The sequence below is a fragment of the Salmo salar genome, chromosome ssa01, assembly GCF_905237065.1.
Source record: "Salmo salar chromosome ssa01, Ssal_v3.1, whole genome shotgun sequence".
NCBI lineage: Eukaryota > Metazoa > Chordata > Actinopteri > Salmoniformes > Salmonidae > Salmo > Salmo salar.
This window is the reverse complement of record NC_059442.1, coordinates 12,772,478-12,796,243: the sequence shown is the minus strand read 5'-3', so window position 1 is coordinate 12,796,243 and position 23,766 is coordinate 12,772,478. Positions and strand designations below refer to the sequence as shown.

Here is a 23,766-nt window from a genome sequence, read left to right as displayed (position 1 = left end):
TGTGGAATGTGATCCTGTTGACTTTGAGTAGGAACAGGAGCAAAAGAGGAGTGTGAGGCATGACATTTTTCATTGTTAACTTGTTTGTGTGACACTGGAACTTTGTCGTGCAGAGCAGTGACATGACTTCAGTTGTGTAACGCAGCTTTGTTTCATTAAAATCCGAGCTACAATAAATGTGGCATCAGGATATGTGGTTTCCAGTTTGCACAAAGTCCAGTGTAGCTCCTTGAGGGCCATCGTGGTATCAGCTTGTGGGGGAATATACACAGCTGTGACTATAACCAAAGAGAATTATCTTGGGAGGTAATATGGTTGGCATTTGATTGTGAGGTAATTTAGGTTGGGTAAACAAAAGGACTTGAGTTTCTGTACGTTATCATAATCACACAGTGAGTAGTTAATCATATAAACGCCTTTCTTCTTCCCGGAGAGTTCTTTATTCCTGTCTGTGTGATGTACTGAGAACCCAGCTGCCTGTATGAACGGGGACAGTATATCCGGAGAGAGCCATGACTATGTGAAACAGAGTATGTTACAGTCCCTGATGTCTCTCTGGAAGGAGATCCTCTCCCTGAGCTCGTCTACTTTATTGTCCAGAGACTGAACATTAGCCAGTAATATACTCTGAAGTGGTGGACGGTGTGCCCAGCAGAATCTTGGAGCAGCCTCTGGAATAAGTTCAGTTGCCCTGGGGGGGTACGAACAAAGGATCCAATTCAGGAAAGTTGTATTCCTGGTCATAATTCTGGTGAGTTACCGCTGCTCTGATATCCAAAAGTTTTTTCTGGCTGTATGTAATAACACAAAAAGCGTTTTGGGCTAATGTAAGAAATAACACACAAAAAAATACTGCAAATTTGCTTAGGAGCTAGAGGTTGAGTTGTTTCGACTCAAAATATGAGTTGTTGACCTATAGTATTACTGTAAAGTTAACCTCCAATCAGATATCAGACCTACATGGTCTAGTCACAAGAGAACCTCCGTTTCTCAGAGGAGTGACAATGAGGGTTGGCAAGATCAACACAGAGAATGCTGAATTCCTAAGACAACACAGAGGACATTCTTGCATGCAGTTGATAAGAATAGTCTCTTTGGGGGCTGGTCTGCCCTACACACATACAGTGCATTCAGAAAGTATTCATACCTCTTGACTTATTCCACATGTTGTGTTACAGCCTGAATTCAAAATGTATTAAAAAAAATAAAAACACAATACAAAGTGAAAACATGTTTTTAGACATTTTTGCTAATTTATTGAAAATAAAACACAGAAATACACCCGAGTCAATACTTTGTAGAAGCGCCTTTGGCAGCGATTACAGCTGTGTCTTTCGGGATAAGTCTATTAAAGCTTTCCACACCTGGATTGTGCAACATTAGCTCATTATTCTTTGTAAAATTCTTCAAATTCTGTCAAATTGGTTGTTGATCATTGCTAGACATCCATTTTCAGGTCTTGCCATAGATTTTCAAGTAGATGTAAGTCAAAACTGTAACTCGGCCATTCAGGAACATTCATTGTCAACTTGATAAGCAACTCCAGTGTATATTTGGCCTTGTGTTTCAGGTCAGTGTTCTGCTGAAAGTCGAATTCATCTCTCAGTGTCTAGTGGAATGCAGACGGAACCAGGTTTTCCTCTAGGATTTTGCCTGTGCTTAGCTCCATTCCATTTATTTTTTATCCTGAAAAACTCCCAAGTCCTTAATGATTGCAAGCATACCCATAACATGATGCAGCCACCACCATGCTTGAAAATATGGAGAGTGGTACTCAGTAATGTGCTGTATTGGATTTGCCCCAAACACAACACTTCTTATTCAGGCCCCAAAATTAATTGCTTAGCAATTATTTTTTTCAGATTTACTTTAGAGCCTTGTTGCAAACAGGATGCATGTTTTGGAATATTTTTATTCCGTACAGTCGTCCTTCTTTTCACTCTGTAAATTGGGCTAGTATTGTCGAGTAACTACAACTGTTTTAAGGTCACCATTGGCCTAATGGTGAAATCCCTGAGCGGTTTCCTTCCTTTCCTGGCAACTGAGTTAGGAAGGACGCCTGTATCTTTGTAGTGAAGGGGGGAATTGATTGGGGTTGGGTTAAATGTGGAAGACACAATTAAGTTGTACAACTGATTAGGTGTCCTTTATTATAATTCTCATCTCCTCTCTTGTCATTAGCAAGCTGCCTGCTAATGAATTTTCTTATCTCCCAATTTCAATGGCCGCTATGATAAGGTTTTATTATTTTTAGTATTAGTATGCCCAACATCAGAAATGCAGAAAGGAGGGAAAATAGAGAAGAGAAGAAGATTGCCTGGGGAGGGAGGAGAGAATAGACTGACTCTGAAGTGGTGGAGGCTCGTCCATAACGGCCCTATCTATCTCCCTCTCTGTATGTGTGGAGGAGGATGGGAGTATTCACAGAGAGCTAAATGTAGAGATACAGAAACAAACAGGAGGAATGAGAGAACGAGGGAAATAAAGAGTAAAGAAAGGGATAGAACGTTAAAGAAGATAAGGGATAGAGAGAACAAGAACAGGCCTTGGTTAGAGAGAAAGACAACAGGCCTTGGTTAGAGAGAAAGACAACAGGCCTTGGTTAGAGAGAAAGACAACAGGCCTTGGTTAGAGAGAAAGACAACAGGCCTTGGTTAGAGAGAAAGACAATAGGCCTTGGATAGAGAGAAAGACAACAGGCCTTGGATAGAGAGAAAGACAACAGGCCTTGGTTAGAGAGAAAGACAACAGGCCTTGGTTAGAGAGAAAGACAACAGGCCTTGGTTAGAGAGAAAGACAACAGGCCTTGGATAGAGAGAAAGACAACAGGCCTTGGTTAGAGAGAAAGACAACAGGCCTTGGATAGAGAGAAAGACAACAGGCCTTGGTTAGAGAGAAAGACAACAGGCCTTGGATAGAGAGAAAGACAACAGGCCTTGGGATAGAGAGAAAGACAACAGGCCTTGGTTAGAGAGAAAGACAACAGACCTTGGTTAGAGAGTCACATTTTAAAGAGGGTGAATAGAAAAGAAAAAGGGAGAGAGAGATGCTTGTGGGAAACCAGGCCCTGGTCTGTTGCTACTGTTCCTTAGTTAAATTAATGTCCATGAGAGGGTGGTCTGGACAGTACCTCCCTCCTAACCATAGCTGTGGGAAGTAGGGGTGCAGCAACCCCTGAAAAATATGAATACAAAAATATATAATAAAAAAATGAAAAAATTATAACAATTATTATCTTCACAAAAGTAGTGCACTGGGCCTTTACTAGTCCTGTATTTCCGGACCAATATAGCCACCTGGTCTCATAGTTATGCCTACCCCTGAGTCCAGGTTGCAGTATACAAGTCTAGTCTCATAGCTACGCCTACCCCTGAGTCCAGGTTGCAGTATACCAGCCTGGTCTCATAGTTACGCCTAGCCCTGAGTCCAGGTTACAGTATACCAGCCTGATATCATAGTTACATCTAACCCTGAGTCAAGGTTGCAGCATACAAGCCTTATCCTGTACTATTTGTTATCATACCATGAATACCTTTAACAAACAGAGAGAGGAGTTGGCTAACACTTTGATCAGACCGATAGCGTCAATACATCAATGCAAAAAACTTTGCACTCAAACTTTTTTCATTATGTAACCCAACATTTTCTGTGGATATGTGTGCAACAGAAGTTCCACAATCACCTTTTGCTACTATTTCTGTCAAGTCTACATAAACAATTTGATGCATATGTTGGATAAATCACACCACACAGAACATAGAATGCACTGACACTGCCTCTGCAACACAATGCTGCAAGGAAAACGCAGCGTTCCATTGGAAATGAATGTACTTCTGGAGTACCAAAATGCAATGACGTTGTCGGAAAGCTCCAACAGACTGGGTAAGGCTGCTAGGCCTACTTTAATGACAACATTTCCATCTTTGAGGATCACGTCAGGTCGTTTTGATCTGAAGCCATATGAATATAGCTTGTATCAGCTGGTGAATGTCCTTATTATAAGACTGTCACAATTAAAGCTACAGTCTGGGATTGGTAGATACATTTTTGGTGCTCTGTTCATTAATTTGAGAGGGGTTAGCCTACTTTTCCCTATCCCTATCCCTCAGCGGTATACCAAAATAAGTGGTAGGGTGGCCATTTTGTTGTTTTTTTAATTGCAGACTATAGCTTAAGGAGTGATGTTCTTCCATAGTTTTATAGGACATACCACAGCTTCTTCTCATCAGGCCCGCGCTAAAACGTGTGGCGAGGCGCCATTTGACACAGCACTTTTCAATCAATCAGCCACAGCACTTTTGATCTAGTTTAATAAAATATATTGACGCAAAATGTTAAAAAGAGTGGCAAAGTTATGTTTTTTGGGGGGAACGATTTGCCTCACTCCTTCACGTCAGAGTGCTGTTGCAGGCTCATTGCCTGTCATGACCAATCAGATTAAAAGAAATCACATGTCGCGCGGCACAATGCTCAAGGCGCGCCCTCCACTTTCCTTCGGTATTTATTTAACCTCATGATAACACCACTCTTGATAGACACAAGCAAAAACTCTTACATAAATGTAGTAGGCTAATGAGCCTATACACCTCAACATTAGCGATCTGTATTGCTTGGAAACAAGACTATTCTTCAGTCTGATCAACTGTAACAAGAGCAGGCTAGTCTAGCTAGTCTACTATGCTCCCTGTCCCTCTGGCCAGGGTAAACAAACGGGTAATGTTGTGTATTTATATTCAAACTTGGGCTGACAATGGTACCTAGACTTTTTCAATCTAAAATTATTAACTGGAATTATCAATGAACATAGACTTTGAGTACACTATGCAAACCTGCATAAAAGCAAGCTCAGCCCTCTGAGTTTTATTGTCCAATCTTGTTGCTTTCTCTGTCTGTGCACAGGAAACCCCCTTTAAAAATGATTCATATTAAAGTACAAGGTTGCTCCAAGGCCAGGAGTTTTTCCAGGAGTTCTTTTTTTAAAACCATGTGACCTGATTAGAAAAGCTCTGGTCCCATCATAGCACATATTAAACCTTTTTACAACAGATTAATCATGTCATACTGTGTAGGGATCGGGATTTTACCCGGTTATGTTACAAGATCAGGAAAAACTACGGGCCCGAGAATCTTTTTTTTTGCCACACCACTTTGGGACCTGTGGTGCTGACCTTGAGGGTGACCTTGGCCTCCGGGAAGGCCATAGTGTCGGAAGACCTGCAAGAATAGTGTCTCAGCAACCTGGAGAGCGGTAGGTAGACCAGAGAGAGGAATAAAGTGCACCATCAGAAGGATCAGGCAGACCACCACCACAGTGAGGTTCCCGTTTTCTATCCTGGTAATCACATTTTACTCAGCAAATTAGATGTAGCCTATCACAGTGCCATCCGTTTTGTCACCAAAGCCCCATATTCTACCCACCACTGCGACCTGTATGCTCTCGTTGGCTGGCCCTCGCTTCATATTCGTTGACAAACCAACTGGCTCCAGGTCATCTATAAGTCTTTGCTAGGTAAAGCCCCGCCTTATCTCAGCTCACTGGTCACCATAGCAACACCCACCCATAGCACGCGCTCCAGCAGGTATATTTCACTGTTCATCCCCAAAGCCAACTCCGCCTTTGGCCGCCTTTCCTTCCAGTTCTATGCTGCCAATGACTGGAACTAATTGCAAAAATCACTGAAGCTGGAGACTTATATCTCCCTCACTAACTTTAAGCATCAGCTGTCAGAGCAGCTTATTGATCACTGCACCTGTACACAGCCCATCTGTAAATAGCCCACCCAACTACCTCATCCCATATTGTTATTTATTTTGGCTCTTTTGCACCCCAGTACCTCTACTTGCACATCATCATCTGCACATCTATCACTCCAGTGTTAATGCTAAATTGTAATTATTTCGCCACTATGGCCTATTTATTGCCTTACCTCCCTAATCTTACTACATTTGCACACACTGTATAATTTTTTTATTTTTTCTGTTGTTATTGACTGTACGTTTGTTTATCCCATGTGTAACTCTGTGTTTTTGTCGGACTGCTTTTCTTTATCTTGGACAGGTCGCAGTTGTAAATGAGAACTTGTTCTCAACTGGCCTACCTGGTGAAATAAAGGTTAAATAAATAAAAAAAGGTCTCTCCACCAGGAACCTCCCGCTCCGCCTGCCCTGCCAGAAGATGAGCTCCCAGTTTGTGGGGCCCTTCAAGGTCCTCCAGAGGGTTAATGAGGTAACTTACCAACTACCAGAGCTCACCCTATTTTCATGTTTCCCTCCTTATGCCGGTGGTTCTCTCCCGACATAATGGGAGTCAGCTTCAGTACCTGGTGGACTTGGAGGGGTACGGTCCAGAGGTGCGCTGTTGGGTTCCGGTGGCCGACATCCTGGTCCCCAACATTCTCCGGGATTTCCATCTCCTCCGTCCAGACTGGCCCACTCCTCGCCCTTGGGGCTGTCCTTCTGGCCACGTTGTCCTGCGGCTGGAGCCACGCGTTGGGGGGTGTACTGTCACGACCATGAGGGGCTCTGAGGTACTGGAACACATGGACAAAATAAATAATCTTTATAATCAAATAGATGTTTTATTGGTCACATACACATGGTTAGCAGATGTTATTGCAAGTCACTCCCCCTACTTCCGGGTAGTCGCACTTCGCTTCGCTCCACAGGTAATATTACATTTCATTACATTACAACGGTTTGATTTGTTTGATCTGAGCAATTTTTTCTTAGCTAGCTACATAGCCGTCTTTGTATCAAAGATAATTGTGTAGTTTAGAGTAATTATCGAGGTTAGCTAGCCAGCCGCGACGCGACGCCGTTGTCCAGACTCCAGACTTAGTCAACACACCTAGTCATCATCAAACCCACTGCTAGCTAGCCAACCTTTACTGACTAGCAGCACTGTAGAAACTATTACATTACAACGGAACGACTTGATTAGTGTAGTGCTAGCTAGCTACATAGCTGTCTTTGCTGTCTTTGTATCTAAGATAATTGTGTAGTTTAGAGTAATTATCGAGGTTAGCTAGCCAGCCGCGACGCGACGCCGTTGTCCAGACTCCAGACTTAGTCAACACACCTAGTCATCATCAAACCCACTGCTAGCTAGCCAACCTTTACTGACTAGCAGCACTGTAAAAACTAATACATTACAACGAAACGATTTTACTAGTGCAGTGTTAGTTGACTTTGTCATAGTTTGATAATTGTGTAGTTTGGAGTAATTATCGAGGTTAGCTAGCCAGCTATTTTCGTCCCCCGCGACGAAAATAGGTTACCTAGCCAGCTACACGTTCAAACAAAGTCAACAACGCAGCCACTGCTAGCTAGCCTACTTCACCAGCCAGCAGTACTGTATCATCTTCGTCATTTTAGTCAATAAAATTTTTCCAACGTAAGCTTAACTTTCTGAACATTCGAGAAGTGTAGTCCACTTGTCATTCCAATCTCCTTTGCATTAGCGTAGCCTCTTCTGTAGCCTGTCAACTATGTGTCTGTCTATCCCTGTTCTCTCCCCTCTGCACAGGCCACACAAACGCTTCACACCGCGTGGCCGCTGCCACTCTAACCTGGTGATCCCAGCGCGCACGACCCACGTGGAGTTCCAGGTCTCCGGCAGCCTCTGGAACTGCCGGTCTGCGGCCAACAAGGCAGAGTTCATCTCAGCCTATGCTACCCTCCAGCACCTCGACTTCTTGGCACTGACGGAAACATGGATTACCACAGATAACACTGCTACTCCTACTGCTCTCTCCTCGTCTGCCCACGTGTTCTCGCATACCCCGAGAGCATCTGGCCAGCGGGGTGGTGGCACTGGAATCCTCATCTCTCCCAAGTGGACATTCTCTCTTTCTCCCCTGACCCATCTGTCTATCTCCTCATTTGAATTCCATGCTGTCACAGTTACCAGCCCTTTCAAGCTTAACATCCTTATCATTTATCGCCCTCCAGGTTCCCTTGGAGAGTTCATCAATGAGCTTGACGTCTTGATAAGTTCCTTTCCTGAGGATGGCTCACCTCTCACAGTTCTGGGTGACTTTAACCTCCCCACGTCTACCTTTGACTCATTCCTCTCTGCCTCCTTCTTTCCACTCCTCTCCTCTTTTGACCTCACCCTCTCACCTTCCCCCCTACTCACAAGGCAAGCAATACGCTTGACCTCATCTTTACTAGATGCTGTTCGTCCACTAATCTCATTGCAACTCCCCTCCAAGTCTCCGACCACTACCTTGTATCCTTTTCCCTCTCGCTCTCATCCAACACTTCTCACTCTGCCCCTACTCGGATGGTATTGCGCCGTCCCAACCTTCGCTCTCTCTCTCCCGCTACTCTCTCCTCTTCCATCCTATCATCTCTTCCCTCTGCTCAAACTTTCTCCAACCTATCCCCTGATTCTGCCTCCTCAACCCTCCTCTCCTCCCTTTCTGCATCCTTTGATTCTCTATGTCCCCTATCCTCCAGGCCGGCTCGGTCCTCCCCTCCTGCTCCGTGGCTCGACGACTCATTGCGAGCTCACAGAACAGGGCTCCGGGCAGCCGAGCGGAAATGGAGGAAAACTCGCCTCCCTGCGGACCTGGCGTCCTTTCACTCCCTCCTCTCTACATTTTCCTCTTCTGTCTCTGCTGCTAAAGCCACTTTCTACCACTCTAAATTCCAAGCATCTGCCTCTAACCCTAGGAAGCTCTTTGCCACCTTCTCCTCCCTCCTGAATCCTCCTCCCCCTCCCCCCCTCCTCCCTCTCTGCGGATGACTTCATCAACCATTTTGAAAAGAAGGTTGACGACATCCGATCCTCGTTTGCTAAGTCAAACGACACCGCTGGTCCTGCTCACACTGCCCTACCCTGTGCTTTGACCTCTTTCTCCCCTCTCTCTCCAGATGAAATCTCGCGTCTTGTGACGGCCGGCCGCCCAACAACCTGCCCGCTTGACCCTATCCCCTCCTCTCTTCTCCAGACCATTTCCGGAGACCTTCTCCCTTACCTCACCTCGCTCATCAATTCATCCTTGACCGCTGGCTACGTCCCTTCCGTCTTCAAGAGAGCAAGAGTTGCACCCCTTCTGAAAAAACCTACACTCGATCCCTCCGAAGTCAACAACTACAGACCGGTATCCCTTCTTTCTTTTCTCTCCAAAACTCTTGAGCGTGCCGTCCTTGGCCAGCTCTCCTGCTATCTCTCTCAGAATGACCTTCTTGATCCAAATCAGTCAGGTTTCAAGACTGGTCATTCAACTGAGACTGCTCTTCTCTGTGTCACGGAGGCTCTCCGCACTGCTAAAGCTAACTCTCTCTCCTCTGCTCTCATCCTCCTAGACCTATCTGCTGCCTTTGATACGGTGAACCATCAGATCCTCCTCTCCACCCTCTCCGAGTTGGGCATCTCCGGCGCGGCCCACGCTTGGATTGCGTCCTACCTGACAGGTCGCTCCTACCAAGTGGCGTGGCGAGAATCTGTCTCCGAACCACGTGCTCTCACCACTGGTGTCCCCCAGGGCTCTGTTCTAGGCCCTCTCCTATTCTCGCTATACACCAAGTCACTTGGCTCTGTCATATCCTCACATGGTCTCTCCTATCATTGCTATGCAGACGACACACAATTCATCTTCTCCTTTCCCCCTTCTGATAACCAGGTGGCGAATAGCATCTCTGCATGTCTGGCAGACATATCAGTGTGGATGACGGATCACCACCTCAAGCTGAACCTCGGCAAGACGGAGCTGCTCTTCCTCCCGGGGAAGGACTGCCCGTTCCATGATCTCGCCATCACGGTTGACAACACCATTGTGTCCTCCTCCCAGAGTGCCAAGAACCTTGGCGTGACCCTGGACAACACCCTGTCGTTCTCTACTAACATCAAGGCGGTGACCCGATCCTGTAGGTTCATGCTCTACAACATTCGCAGAGTACGACCCTGCCTCACACAGGAAGTGGCGCAGGTCCTAATCCAGGCACTTGTCATCTCCCGTCTGGATTACTGCAACTCGCTGTTGGCTGGGCTCCCTGCCTGTGCCATTAAACCCCTACAACTCATCCAGAACGCCATAGCCCGTCTGGTGTTCAACCTTCCCAAGTTCTCTCACGTCACCCCGCTCCTCCACTCTCTCCACTGGCTTCCTGTTGAAGCTCGCATCCGCTACAAGACCATGGTGCTTGCCTACGGAGCTGTGAGAGGAACGGCACCTCCGTACCTTCAGGCTCTGATCAGGCCCTACACCCAAACAAGGGCACTGCGTTCATCCACCTCTGGCCTGCTCGCCTCCCTACCTCTGAGGAAGCACAGTTCCCGCTCAGCCCAGTCAAAACTGTTCGCTGCTCTGGCACCCCAATGGTGGAACAAGCTCCCTCACGACGCCAGGACAGCGGAGTCAATCACCACCTTCCGGAGACACCTGAAACCCCACCTCTTTAAGGAATACCTAGGATAGGATAAAGTAATCCTTCTAACCCCCCCCTTAAAAGATTTAGATGCACTATTGTAAGTGGTTGTTCCACTGGATATCATAAGGTGAATCCACCAATTTGTAAGTCACTCTGGATAAGAGCGTCTGCTAAATGACTTAAATGTAAATGTAAATGTAAGTGTACTGAAATGCTTATGCTTCTAGATCCGACAGTGCAGCAGTATCTAACAGGTAATATCTAACAATTCCACAACAAAACCTAATACACACAATCTAGTAAAGGAATGGGATGAGAATAAGTATAAAATATATGGATGAGCAGTGACCAGAGCGGCTAAGATGCAAAAGATATTAAAGAATAGATAGTGAAGGATACAGTATACATTATATACATATGAGATGAGTAATACGAGATATGGAAACATTCTTAAAGTGGCATTATTAAAATGACTAGTGTTCCATTTATTAAAGTGGCCAATGATATGAAGTTTGTAGGTAGACAGCAGCCTCTCTGTGCTAGTGGTGGCTGTTTAACAATCTGATGGCCTTGAGATTGAAGCTGTTTTCAATCTCTCTGTCCCAGCTCTGATGCACCTGTACTGACTTCACCTTCTGGATGGAAGTGGGGTGAACAGGTAGTGGCTCGGGTGGTTATTGTCCTTGATTTATATTTTTGTCATTCATGTGACATCAGTGCTTGTAGGTGTCCTGGAGGGCAGGTAGTTTGCGCCCGGTGATGCGTTGTGCAGACCGCACCACCCTCTGGAGGACCCTGCGGTTGTGGGCGGTGCAGCTGCTGTACCAGGCGGTGATACAGCCCGACAGGATGCTCTCCATTGTGCACCTGTAAAAGTTAGTGAGGGTTTTCGGCGACAAGCCACGTTTTTTCAGCCTCCTGGGAATGAAGTGGCGCTGTTGAGCCTTATTCACCACACTGTCTGTGTGTGTGGACCATATCAGTTTATCGGTGATGTACACAGAGGAACTTAAAACTTTCCACCTTCTCCACTGCTGTCCCATCGATGTGGATGGTGGGTGCTCCCTTTGCTGTTTCCTGAAGTCCACGACCATCTCTTTTGTTTTGCTGACATGGAGTGAGAGTTTATTTTCCTGACACCACACTCCGAGGGCCCTCATCTACTCCCTGTAAGCCGTCTCGTTGTTGTTGGTAATCAAGCCTACCACTGTATTGTCGTCTGCAAACCTGATGATTGAGTTGGAGGCGTGCACGGTCACGCAGTCGTGGGTGAACAGGGAGTACAGGAGAGGGCTGAGAACTCACTCTTGTGGGGACCCAGTGTTGAGGATCAGCGGAGTGGAGATGATGTTTCCTACCTTCACCACCTGGGGGCGGCCCGTCAGGAAGTCCAGTTGCACGGGGCGGTGTCGAGATCCAGGGTCTCAAGCTTAATGATGAGTTTGGGGGGGGTACTATGGTGTTGAATGCTGAGCTGTAGTCAATGAACAGCATTCTTACATAGGTATTCCTCTTGTCCAGATGGGATAGGGCATTGTACAGTGTGATGGCGATTGCATCGTCTGTGGACCTATTGGGGTGGTAAGCAAATTGCAGTGGGTCTAAGGTAACAGGTAGGGTGGAGGTGATATGATTCTTGATTAAGAATACTAAGGCCTAAACCCGACAAATATAAACAGTAGAAACTATCCTGATGAAAATTCTGTTTTTTTTTCAATCCAGTGGCGATTTTAGCATGTAAATCTTGGTGGGGCAAACCCCATTTTTTTTATGCATGCCAGCAAAGCCACAAAACAACACTAAACAATATATTAATTGCACTATAATGTTGACAAATGGTGCCCACAAATGTAATTTATGAAGCAGCATAAGACATTTTTGGACTCGGTTGGTGTGATGTGTTTGAACAGGAAAGTGGTGCAGCAGTCCTTCGAGGGCAAATTTTGTCATCAAAGAGAAAGATGCTGGATTTACAATTCCAAGTTGAATGACCGTTCAAAACGTATTTTCCCAGTTGCATGCTTGCAGTTAGCCACTATCACCGAGTCCTTTCAAACCACTCATTGTTGAATTTGCGATCTCCAAATTGTTGTGTAATGTTTATGTCCAATGGCTGATGAGCACCGATATACGTTTTATCTGTATTGTCTCTTCATTATTTATCTTCATATGACAAGGATTAAAAAGGATTTGTCAGTAGACTTGATTCATGAATCATGATGATGACTGCTAGCTAAGGTTGTGAAAGTAAGATGTTGACATGAAAAGTCCAATCAAAGCTACTGTACATATAACGTGATTTGACGTCATTTCTGTGGCTGATGACCTTGAGCCTTGTTGGAAGGGCACTTCTAATCTAAGTCTATGGCAGGACACAGGAGGGCTCACATTCTTGATGTCTCCCCTTACTAAAGGCAGGTGACATAGAGGGCCATGAGTGACAGAACACTGAGACAATCACAGTGCAATGCTGAGCCAATCACGGTGCAATTCTCCTATTTTCTGCTGGCCTGCCCCAACACCACAGAAAGCACTGAGCTAGGCTGAAACACCTGCATTTTTGAGCTACCTTTTTGTATGCTGCTTTTTTAATTCAATGATACATATATTTTTTGCATTGTTTACAAACTGATATGTAACATGTATTAATGCCAAAATAACATGCAAAACAGGCAAGCCCCCCCCCCAAAAAATACAAAAATATATATATAGATAAATATATATTTTTTTGTGAAAATAATGTGTGGCTCAAAACAGGTGGGGCTCTGCCCCAACTGCCCTGAGTGACGGGTCGCCACTGTTTCAATCACATCCATCTCTCCACTCCGCCTGTCTGCCTCCCTTTCTATCTCTTGTCATGGAAATTCTAACAAGTGACAGAGACTTCTTGTCATTTCTTCAAACAGTCATTTTTATTAATAAGAATTGCAATAATGAAGCTGGTCGGCTAAACACTCTTGAGTGTAGGACCGAGAGTTCAACAATACCAAAAATGCAGAAGTCTTATACAGTAGACCTAAAAATGCTTTGTCATGGCTGGTACCACCCTTCCTGTTAGAGCAGGGCAGCATAAACTATCGGATGTGTGAGATCATAATGCACAAACAAGTGATAACGCCAGTTCCGTTAGGCCCTTTTCTCAAGCCAGCCTCTGTTCTCTTCATATCTCCACACAGTTATTCCCTTGAAAGATACAAAAAGAACAGGATGGACTGATGAGCTGCAGTCACTCTCAAAGGCTCTTTGTCTTTGGCCACATGACCAAGTTTCTCAGAAGCAAAGATGATTAGAAACAATAACATGTCTATTCTATTCCTCAAGTTATCTCTATCTAGAGTCACACCATGTCCTTGACGATATACTCAGACCAGCTGCAGTGAGCTAGAGGGGAACCATCCTTTCTCAGAAGCACAGCATTGGTAGTTATGAAAATCTCTTACTATTATTAAATATATAATTGTTAACTATTAATATTAAACAAAGCAAGTAAAAAAAAAAATGTTCTCTCACAGTCTTCACTTGAGCTATTGCTAGAGAAGTGCAACATTGTATCAAATCATCACTGGGTTTGGCTGAAGCCTGTATCAACTAGCCTATTCCGGGCCCTCAGAGTTTCCTGTGCCAGTGAGCTTGGGACAGACAGCTGTATATAGGGGATCATCAGATCATGATATTTTGCTCGTTCACACCGATGCTTGGTGATTATCGAGGCCGGGAGTGTTGGAACGATTTTTCAAATACTGAGGAACTCGCAATGGATGTTAAAAAAACAGACTTTGTTGACTTGTGTGAGTCACTCAAGGACAACTGTGTGTGTGACCTTATATAAACTCAGCAAAAAAAGAAACGTCCTTTTTTCAGGACCCTGTCCTTCAAAGATATTTCATAAATATACAAATAACTTCACAGATCTTCATTGTAAAGGGTTTAAACACTGTTTCCCATGCTTGTTCAATGAACCATAAACAATTAATGAACATGCACCTGTGGAACAGTCATTAAGACACTAACACCTTACAGACGGTAGGCAATTAAGGTCACAGTTATGAAAAGTTAGGACACTAAAGAGGCCTTTCTACTGACTCTGTTAAACACCAAAAGAAAGATGCCCAGGGTCCCTGCTCATCTGCGTGAATATGCCTTAGGCATGCTGCAAGGAGGCATAAGAACTGCAGATGTGGCCAGGACAATAAATTGCAATGGCCGTACTGTGAGACGCCTAAGACAGAGCTACAGGGAGACAGGACGGACAGCTGATCGTCCTCGCAGTGGCAGACCATGTGTAACAACACCTGCACAGGATCGGTACATCCGAACATCACACCTGCGGGACAGGTACAGGATGGCAACAACAACTGCCAGAGTTACACCAGGAACGCACAATCCTTCTATCAGTGCTCAGACTGTCCGCAATAGGCTGAGAGAGGCTGGACTGAGGGCTTGTAGGCCTGTTGTAAGGCAGGTCCTCACCAGCCATCACCGGCAACAACGTCACCTATGGGCACAAACCCACCGTTGCTGGACCAGACAGGACTGGTAAAAAGTGCTCTTCACTGACGAATCGCAGTTTTGTCTCACCAGGGGTGATGGTCGGATTCACGTTTATCGTCGAAGGAATGAGCGTTACACCGAGGCCTGTACTCTGGAGCGGGATCGATTTGGAGGTGGAGGGTCTGTCATGGTCTGGGGCGGTGTGTCACAGCTTCATCAGACTGAGCTTGTTGTCAATGCATGCAATCTCAACACTGTGCGTTACAGGGAAGATATCCTCCTCCCTCATGTGGTACCCTTCCTGCAGGCCCGTCCTGACATGACCCTCCAGCATGACAATGCCACCAGCCATACTGCTCGTTCTGTGTGTGATTCCCTGCAAGACAGGAATATCAGTGTTCTGCCATGGCCAGCAAGGAGCCCGGATCTCAATCCCATTGAGCACGTCTGGGACCTGTTGAAATGTCCGGGAACTTGCAGGTGCCTTGGTGGAAGAGTGGGGTAACATCTCACAGCAAGAACTGGCAAATCTGGTGCAGTTCATAAATATTTACACATGTTAAGTTTGCTGAAAATAAACGCAGTTGACAGAGAGAGGACGTTTCTTTTTTTGCTGAGTTTAGATAGGCAGGTGTGTGCCTTTCCAAATCATGTCCAATCAATTGAATTTACCACAAGTGGACTCTAATCAAGTTGTAGAAACATCTCAAGGACGATCAATGGAAACAGGATGCACCTGAGCTCAATTTCGAGTCTCATAGCAAAAGTTCTGAATACTTATGTAAATAAGGTATTTGTGTGAACAGGCCGTGGCTCGGGTGGTTGATGTCCTTGATTTATATTTTTGTCATTCATGTGTCATCGGGTGCTGTCGGTGTCCTGCAGGGCAGGAAGTGGTATTTCTAGACTACAACGTTGCGCAAACCATAAACCTGGGCTGGCCCAACACTAATGAATTCTTAGACTATCAGGCACTTTTTCACAATACATTTTAAAGAGGGCAGGACAATTACAGAGGAAGCAACTCGAATTAACACTGCTAGCTTTTATTGGAAATTATAGATTGCAAACAGTGGAAAGAAATGTCATGCCAGATGTTCCAGATCTGGACAATTCGGTTCTGGAACGAAACAGTCCAAAACTGTGAGGTGCCAGGGTCTGGCTCAAATGAAGTAGCCTACTGGGTAAGACACTTTTGTGTACTGCAACTGTGGCTGACTGTATAATACCCATACTATCTAGCCTGCTTTTAAATATCGAATCGGGATTAGGGCCCCCAGGCCTAAGCGCCTTTATTATTGTTTTTGTGTTGTTGATGAAAACAGAGGAGAAGAGCATTCAACAACATGGTAAAAAAAATGCAGCACATATTCAGCTGTCCTATCATGCGTGCAATGATGTCTGAGGGGAAACAGTGTTTGTTATTTGTACTAAGTTATTTGTTGTTGTAATACACCAAATGGATGTGGCAGTTTCACCAATTAAGGATTCCAGATTAGAAGGTGGTAATTACTGTAGTAGTATAAGCCTAACAGTGTGCAGGCCTTTCTGTTATTTTCTAAAGATAACACTCCCTATCCACCGTAACTTAGGATCCTTAGTTGTTCAATTCTAAATACCACCAGGGGTGCACGTACTGCACGTGAACAATACTTGGGTTTTTCCATTGAAGTTGATGCTTGTTCAAACCTCTTGATATAGGGCAGGCTATGGGGGGTGATTCATGCCAGAATTAAGCCTTGTGAAGCTACTGATACCTCTCACCAAGTCACCGACCTAGCACCACAAAATACTGCCATAAATTAACATGGACTGTCAATGGAGACAAGTTTGTTTCTAAGGCAAACTACCGACACGTTCACGTCAAGCAACACATACACGTTATGTAGACGTGGTGTTCACATCGCATAACGTGTCACTGACACGTCACGTGTCAGTTTGAGTGTAAGTTTATTATGAATGATCTTACCATGAATGCCTTAAAAAGGTCTACATGTGTTACGCATCACATGTTACTTTAAGTGTCGCCCAGCGTGCTTTGCTCCACATCACCGGTGGGCGGAGCTACAGCTCGCCTATGATGAACTAATATTTACTCTCAATAGTCTTTTGTACAGCTGGAAGTGGCGGTTACTTAATGTGACCCAGTGGTTAGCCTTGAGATTTACTATTTGGAGAAACCCCTGGGCCAGTGTTGGTACTGGGGTCACCACCTTAACGGATGGTGACCCTAGCTAGGAGCACCAAGCTTTCCCAGGTCTAGCCTTCCTTTTGTCCTTCTTCCAAGTCAAGTCATTCGCCCGGATGTCGAAGCACTTGGTCCCCTTGATTCTTCTCCGGTGGCTCTCCTTTCTCTCATGCGCCCTGTCCATGTTCAGTCTCACCTTGATTGATAATAGAAATAAAATCAATTATATTTCATATTATTACAAATACATCTCATATATATCTCTTGGAAAGACAGAAAATAAATTAGCAGCAGAGAATCATTTTTACCTGGTCAAAAACCTCCACATCCTTCTCAGTCCGTGCCTGAAGGTGGTCTTGGAAGGCGTTCTGATCTGGTTAAACAACTTCCACCAGATCAGTTGGAGTATCAGTGAACTCAAAGTACGTCATACAAAAACAACAATAGAAAAACACTAAGTCAATCACACATTTTTTTATACTACAGTATATGCAGTAATGTTATATACAATTGCATTGTTTATGTCAGTAAACTGCTGCGGCTCCCCTCCGTAAAGCAGGTGATAGGGTGAGTACTCTAGAGGCCTGGACACTGCTGTGTTGTGTGCAAAGATAATTACCTTCAGATTGTCCTTCCACCATTCCTGGTACCCGTCAAGCGACTTGACCATGGCAGTCCCATTGGTCCATTCATCGAAACGTGGAGTCACCATACATCTACACATTCACATTATCTATAACTCACTGTACTAGCAGTGTCAATTTAGAAAAAAAACAAAGCTACAATGATTACATTATTATCTAACCACACTGTCCGATTTCAAAAAGGATTTACAACGAAAGCAAAACATTAGATTATGTCAGCAGAGTACCCAGACAGAAATAATCAGACACCCATTTTTCAAGCTAGCATATAATGTCACAAAAAACAAAACCACCGCTAAATGCAGCACTAAAGTTTCTAAAACTGTTTGAATGGTGTCTGTGAGTATAACAGAACTCATATGGCAGGCCAAAACCTGAGAAGATTCCATGCAGGAAGTGGGCTGTCTGACAATTTCTTGCCCTTCTTGATTATCTCTATCCATTACAGAGGATCTCTGCTGTTACGTGACACTTCCTACGGCTCCCATGGGCTCTCAGAAGGCGGCAAAAAGCTGAATCGTGGCTTTGCAGGCTCTGGTTGAAAAAAAGTAGCGCGTTTGGGTAGTGGCTGGTTACAGTACTGTGAGACTCAGGCGCGTGCCCGCGTCGACCAAATGCTTTGTTTTCTTTCCTCTGTTTACCTAAACGCAGATTCCCGGTCGGAATATTATCGCTTTTTTACGCGAAAAATGGCATAAAAATGGATTTTAAACAGCGGTTGACATGCTTCGAAGTATGGTAATGGAATATTTAGAATTTTTTTGTCACGAATTGCGCCATGCTCGTGACCCTTATTTACACTTCGGATAGTGTCTTGAACAAAACGCCGCTATTTGGATATAACGATGGATTATTTTGGACCAAACCAACATTTGTTATTGAAGTAGCAGTCCTGGGAGTGCATTCTGACGAAGAACATCAAAGGTAATCAAACTTTTGTAATAGTAAATCTGAGTTTGGTCAGGGCTAAACTTGGTGGGTGTCTAAATATGGGTGTCTAAATATGGCTGGGCTATGTACTCAGAATCTTGCAAAATGTGCTTTCACCGAAAAGCTATTTTAAAATCGGACATAGCGAGTGCACAAAGGAGTTCTGTATCTATAATTCTTAAAATAATTGTTATGCTTTTTGTGAACGTTTATCGTGAGTAATTTAGTAAATTCACCGGAGGTTTGCGGGGGGGTATGCTAGTTCTGAACGTCACATGCTAATGTAAAAAGCTGTTTTTTGATATAAATATGAACTTGATTGAACAAAACATGCATGTATTGTATAACATAATGTCCTAGGTGTGTCATCTGATGAAGATCATCAAAGGTTAGTGCTGCATTTAGCTGTCTTCTGGGTTTTTGTGACATTATATGCTAGCTTGAAAAATGGGTGTCTGATTATTTCTGGCTGGGTACTCTGCTGATGTCACGGGCTGGCTCGAGGAACAACAGGAGAGGTAGAGTCAGGCGCAGGAGACAGAGAGAGTTCGTGACCACACTTCTTTATTGGAAGCACTGTACGTGGTCGACAAGGTATAGGGGCGCAGCCCTGAAAGATTGGTGTACACAAATAAAATAAACCACTGGCAGTAGGAAAAAACTCAGTACACGTTCTTTACGAACACAAAAACCCGGACAAGCAACACAATCACGTACAACCACATACATCCTACGCTAACCTAAATAACCCCCCCTTACTAATGACTAACCCAAAACAGGTGCGTGCCTACCTAGACCTAACCAAACGAAAGTGAAACAAAAAGGGATCGATGGTAGCTAGTAGGCCGGCGACGACGACCGCCGAGCTCCGCCCGGCCGAGGAGGGGCGCCACCATCCGTCACTGTCGTGACAGTACTCCCCCCCTGACGCGCGGCTCCCGCAGCGCGCCGACGCCGGCCTCGAGGTCGCCCCGGAGGGCGAGGCGCAGGGCGATCCGGATGGAGGCTGTGGAACTCCCGGATGAGCGCTGGGTCCAGTATGTCCTCCACCGGTACCCAGCACCTCTCCTCCGGGCCGTACCCCTCCCAGTCCACGAGGTACTGCAGGCCCCTCGCCCGGCGTCTGGAGTCCAAGATGGACCGGACTGTGTACGCCGAGGGCCCCCCGATGTCCAGGGGGGGTGGAGGGACCTCCCGTACCTCATTTTCCTGCAGCGGACCAGCTACCACCGGCATGAGGAGAGACACATGAAACGAGGGGTTAATGCGATGATAAGAAGGAAGTTGTAATCTGTAACACACCTCGTTTATTCTCCTCAGGACTTTAAATGGCCCCACAAACCGCGGACCCAGCTTCCGGCAGGGCAGGCGGAGGGGCAGGTTCCGGGTCGAGAGCCAGATTCTCTCCCCTGGGGTGAACACGGGGGCCTCGCTGCGGTGCCGGTCAGCGCTCGCTTTTTGTCGCACCCTGGTTCGTTCCAGGGATTCCTGCACAGCGTCCCAGGTCTCCCTTGAGCGCTGAACCCATTCCTCCACCGCAGGGGCCTCCGTCTGGCTCTGATGCCATGGCCCCAGGACCGGCTGATAACCCAACACACATTGGAATGGTGATATGTTGGTGGAGGAGTGGCGCAAAGAGTTCTGAGCCATTTCGGCCCATGGCACGAACCTCCATAAACGCCCGCCACACTCGGGACGTGAACTGGGGGCCTCGATCTGAGACGATATCCTCGGGCACCCCGTAGTGCCGGAAGACGTGGGTGAATAAGGCTTCCGCGGTCTGCAGGGCCGTAGGAAGACCGGGTAACGGAAGCAGACGGCAGGACTTAGAAAACCGGTCCACAATGACCAGGATCGTAGTGTTGCCCTGAGACGGCGGGAGATCGGTCAAGAAATCCACCGCCAGGTGGGACCATGGTCGTTGTGGAACCGGGAGGGGTTGTAATTTCCCTCTAGGCAGGTGCCTGGGAGCCTTACTCTGAGCGCACACCGAACAGGAGGAGACATAGTGCCTCACGTCCCTCACCAAGGTGGGCCACCAGTATCTCCCACTAAGACCACGCACTGTCCGCTCAACCCCTGGGTGACCCGAGGAGGGAAGCGTGTGAGCCCACCGAATCAGCCGATCGCGAACATCGAGCGGAACGTACTTACGACCCACTGGACACTGCGGAGGAGTAGGCTCCGTCCGTAACGCCCTCTCGATGTCCGCGTCCACCTCCCAGACCACCGGTGCCACCAGGCAGGAGGCTGGAAGTATGGGCGTGGGATCGGTGGACCGTTCCTCGGCGTCATGGAGACGAGACAGTGCGTCGGCCTTAGTGTTCCGGGAACCTGGGATATACGAGATGTTAAACCGAAATCTCGTAAAGAACATCGCCCACCTGGCTTGACGCGGGTTCAGTCTCCTCACCGCCCGGTTGTACTCCAGATTGCGGTGGTCAGTCCAGATGAGAAAAGGGTGACGTGCCCCCTCAAGCCAATGTCTCCACACCTTCAGGGCTCTGACCACAGCCAACAGCTCCCTGTCCCCCACATCATAGTTACGCTCCGCCGGACTCAACTTCCTAGAGAAGAAGGCGCAGGGGCAGAGCTTTGGGGGGGCGCCCGAGCGCTGGGACAGCACGGCTGCTACCCCAGCCTCGGACGCGTCCACCTCCACTATAAAGGGCAAAGAGGGGTCCGGGTGCGCCAGCACCGGAGCGTCGGTGAACAAAACCTTCAGACGACTAAAGGCCCTGTCCGCCTCCGCGGACCACTGCAACCGCACCGGGCCCCCCTTCAACAGTGAGGTAATGGGAGCCGCCACCTGCCCAAAGCCCCGGATAAACCTCCGGTAGTAATTGGCAAATCCCAAAAACCGCTGCACCTCCTTCACCGTGGTGGGAGTCGGCCAATTACGCACGGCTGAAACGCGGTCACATTCCATCACTACCCCTGATGAGGAAATGCGATACCCCAAGAAAGAGACGGCTGGTTTGGAAAACTCACATTTCTCAGCCTTGACGTATAGGTCATGCTCCACCAGTCGCCCAAGCACTTTACGCACCAGAGACACATGCTCGGCGCGTGTAGTGGAGTAGACCAGAATGTCATCGATGTACACCACTACACCCTGACCGAGCAGGTCCCGGAGAATCTCGTCCACAAAGGATTGAAAGACTGCGGGAGCATTCTTTAACCCATACGGCATGACGAGGTACTCATAATGGCCAGATGTGGTACTAAATGCCGTTTTCCACTCGTCCCCTCCTCGGATACGCACCAGATTATATGCGCTCCTGAGATCCAATTTCGTGAAGAAGCGCGCCCCGTGAAATGACTCCATCGCCGAGGCGATGAGAGGTAGTGGGTAACTGAAACCCACTGTGATGGCATTTAGACCTCTATAGTCAATGCACGGGCGCAGACCTCCCTCCTTCTTCTTCACGAAAAAGAAGCTTGAGGAGACGGGTGAGTGAGATGGCCGAATGTATCCCTGCCTCAAGGACTCAGTGACGTATGTCTCCATAGCCGCTGTTTCCTCCTGAGACAGGGGATAAACGTGACTACGAGGAAGGGCAGCGCCCACCTGGAGGTTTATCGCACAGTCTCCTCGTCGATGAGGTGGTAATTGGGTCGCCTTCGTTTTACTGAAGGCGATAGCCAAATCGGCATACTCTGAGGGAATGTGCATGGTGGAGACTTGGTCTGGACTCTCCACCGTAGTCGCACCGATGGAAACTCCTATGCACCTGCCCGAGCACTCATTTGACCACCCCTTAAGAGCCCTCTGTCCCCACGAAATCTTAGGGTTGTGAGTGGCTAGCCAGGGAATCCCTAGAACCACTGGAAATGCTGGGGAATCGATGAGGAAAAGACTAATCCGCTCCTCATGACCCCCCCGCATTACCATGACCAGAGGCACAGTGACCTCCCTGACCAGCCCTGACCCTAGTGGTCGACTGTCTAGGGCGTGCACGGGGAAGGGTTGGTCCAACTGGACCAGGGGACTCCCTAACTTAGCCGCGACCCCACGGTCCATAAAACTCCCTGCTGCGCCTGAATCGACTAGCGCCTTAAACCGGGAGTGAGGGGAGAAACCAGGAAAGGACACTGACACATACATGTGACGGACAGGGGGGTCTGGGTGAGGCTGGTGCTGACTCACCTGAGGTGTCAAAGGAGCGCTCTGCCTGCCTTCTGGACTCCTAGGGGAGTCTCCCCAGCACCGGTCCACAGTGTGCCCTCTGCGACCACATGAGGTGCAGGAGCGACCTCCCCCTCCAGTCTTCCTGGCTGCTGCCCCCCTATCTCCATAGGCGTGGGAGCAGGAGGGCTGGAGGGTGGAATGAGCAGGGCCCGGGTCGGACGTCCGCGGGCGGCCAGCAGATTGTCGAGTCGGATGGACAGATCCACCAGTTGGTCCAGTGTGTGGGTCGTGTCCCGACAGGCTAATTCCCGGCGGACGTCCTCCCTCAAACTACAACGGTAGTGATCTATAAGGGCCCTCTCATTCCACCCTGCTCCCGCGGCCAGGGTCCGGAACTCGAGAGCGAAATCCTGTGCGCTCCTCGTCTCCTGCCTCAGGTGAAACAGCCGCTCACCCGCCGCTCTCCCCTCCGGGGGATGATCGAATACTGCCCGAAAGCGGCGGGTGAACTCTGGGTAGTTGTCCCTGGCTGAGTCCGGACTGTCCCACACGGCGTTTGCCCATTCCAGGGCCTTACCCGTGAGGCAGGAGACGAGGACGCTGACGCTCTCCTCCCCCGAGGGAGAGGGACGAACGGTCGCCAGGTATAACTCCAGCTGGAGTAAGAAGCCCTTACACCCAGCGGCCGTTCCATCGTACTCCCTGGGGGGAGCGAGTTTCACCCCACTGGTACTGGGTGCTGTGGGTGCTGGCGGGGGCGCAGGCTGTTGGCCTGCCGCATTCAGGGGGCCGAGAGCGCGTCGGTCCCAGCTCTCCAGGCGCGCCAACACCTGATCCATGGCGTTCCCCAGCCGGTGGAGCAGGGTGGAGTGTTGGTCTACAGTTTCCTCCATGGACATGGCTGGCGCTGAAGCTCCTGCTGACTCCATTAAGTTTGGGTACGTGATTTCTGTCACGGGCTGGCTCGAGGAACAACAGGAGAGGTAGAGTCAGGCGCAGGAGAC

The 23,766-nt window shown here is 47.5% G+C and overlaps 1 protein-coding gene across 1 annotated transcript in view; it reads left to right on the top strand.

The window, feature by feature from the left end:
• Window positions 1-461: 461 nt before the first annotated feature.
• Window positions 462-23,766, top strand: part of LOC106561476 (platelet-activating factor receptor) — a 29,613-nt gene continuing 6,308 nt past the window's right edge. Inside the window, exon 1 of the mRNA XM_045714314.1 lies at window positions 462-751. The gene's annotated coding sequence lies outside the window, so the exon portion shown is untranslated. The remainder of the gene's footprint in view (window positions 752-23,766) is intronic.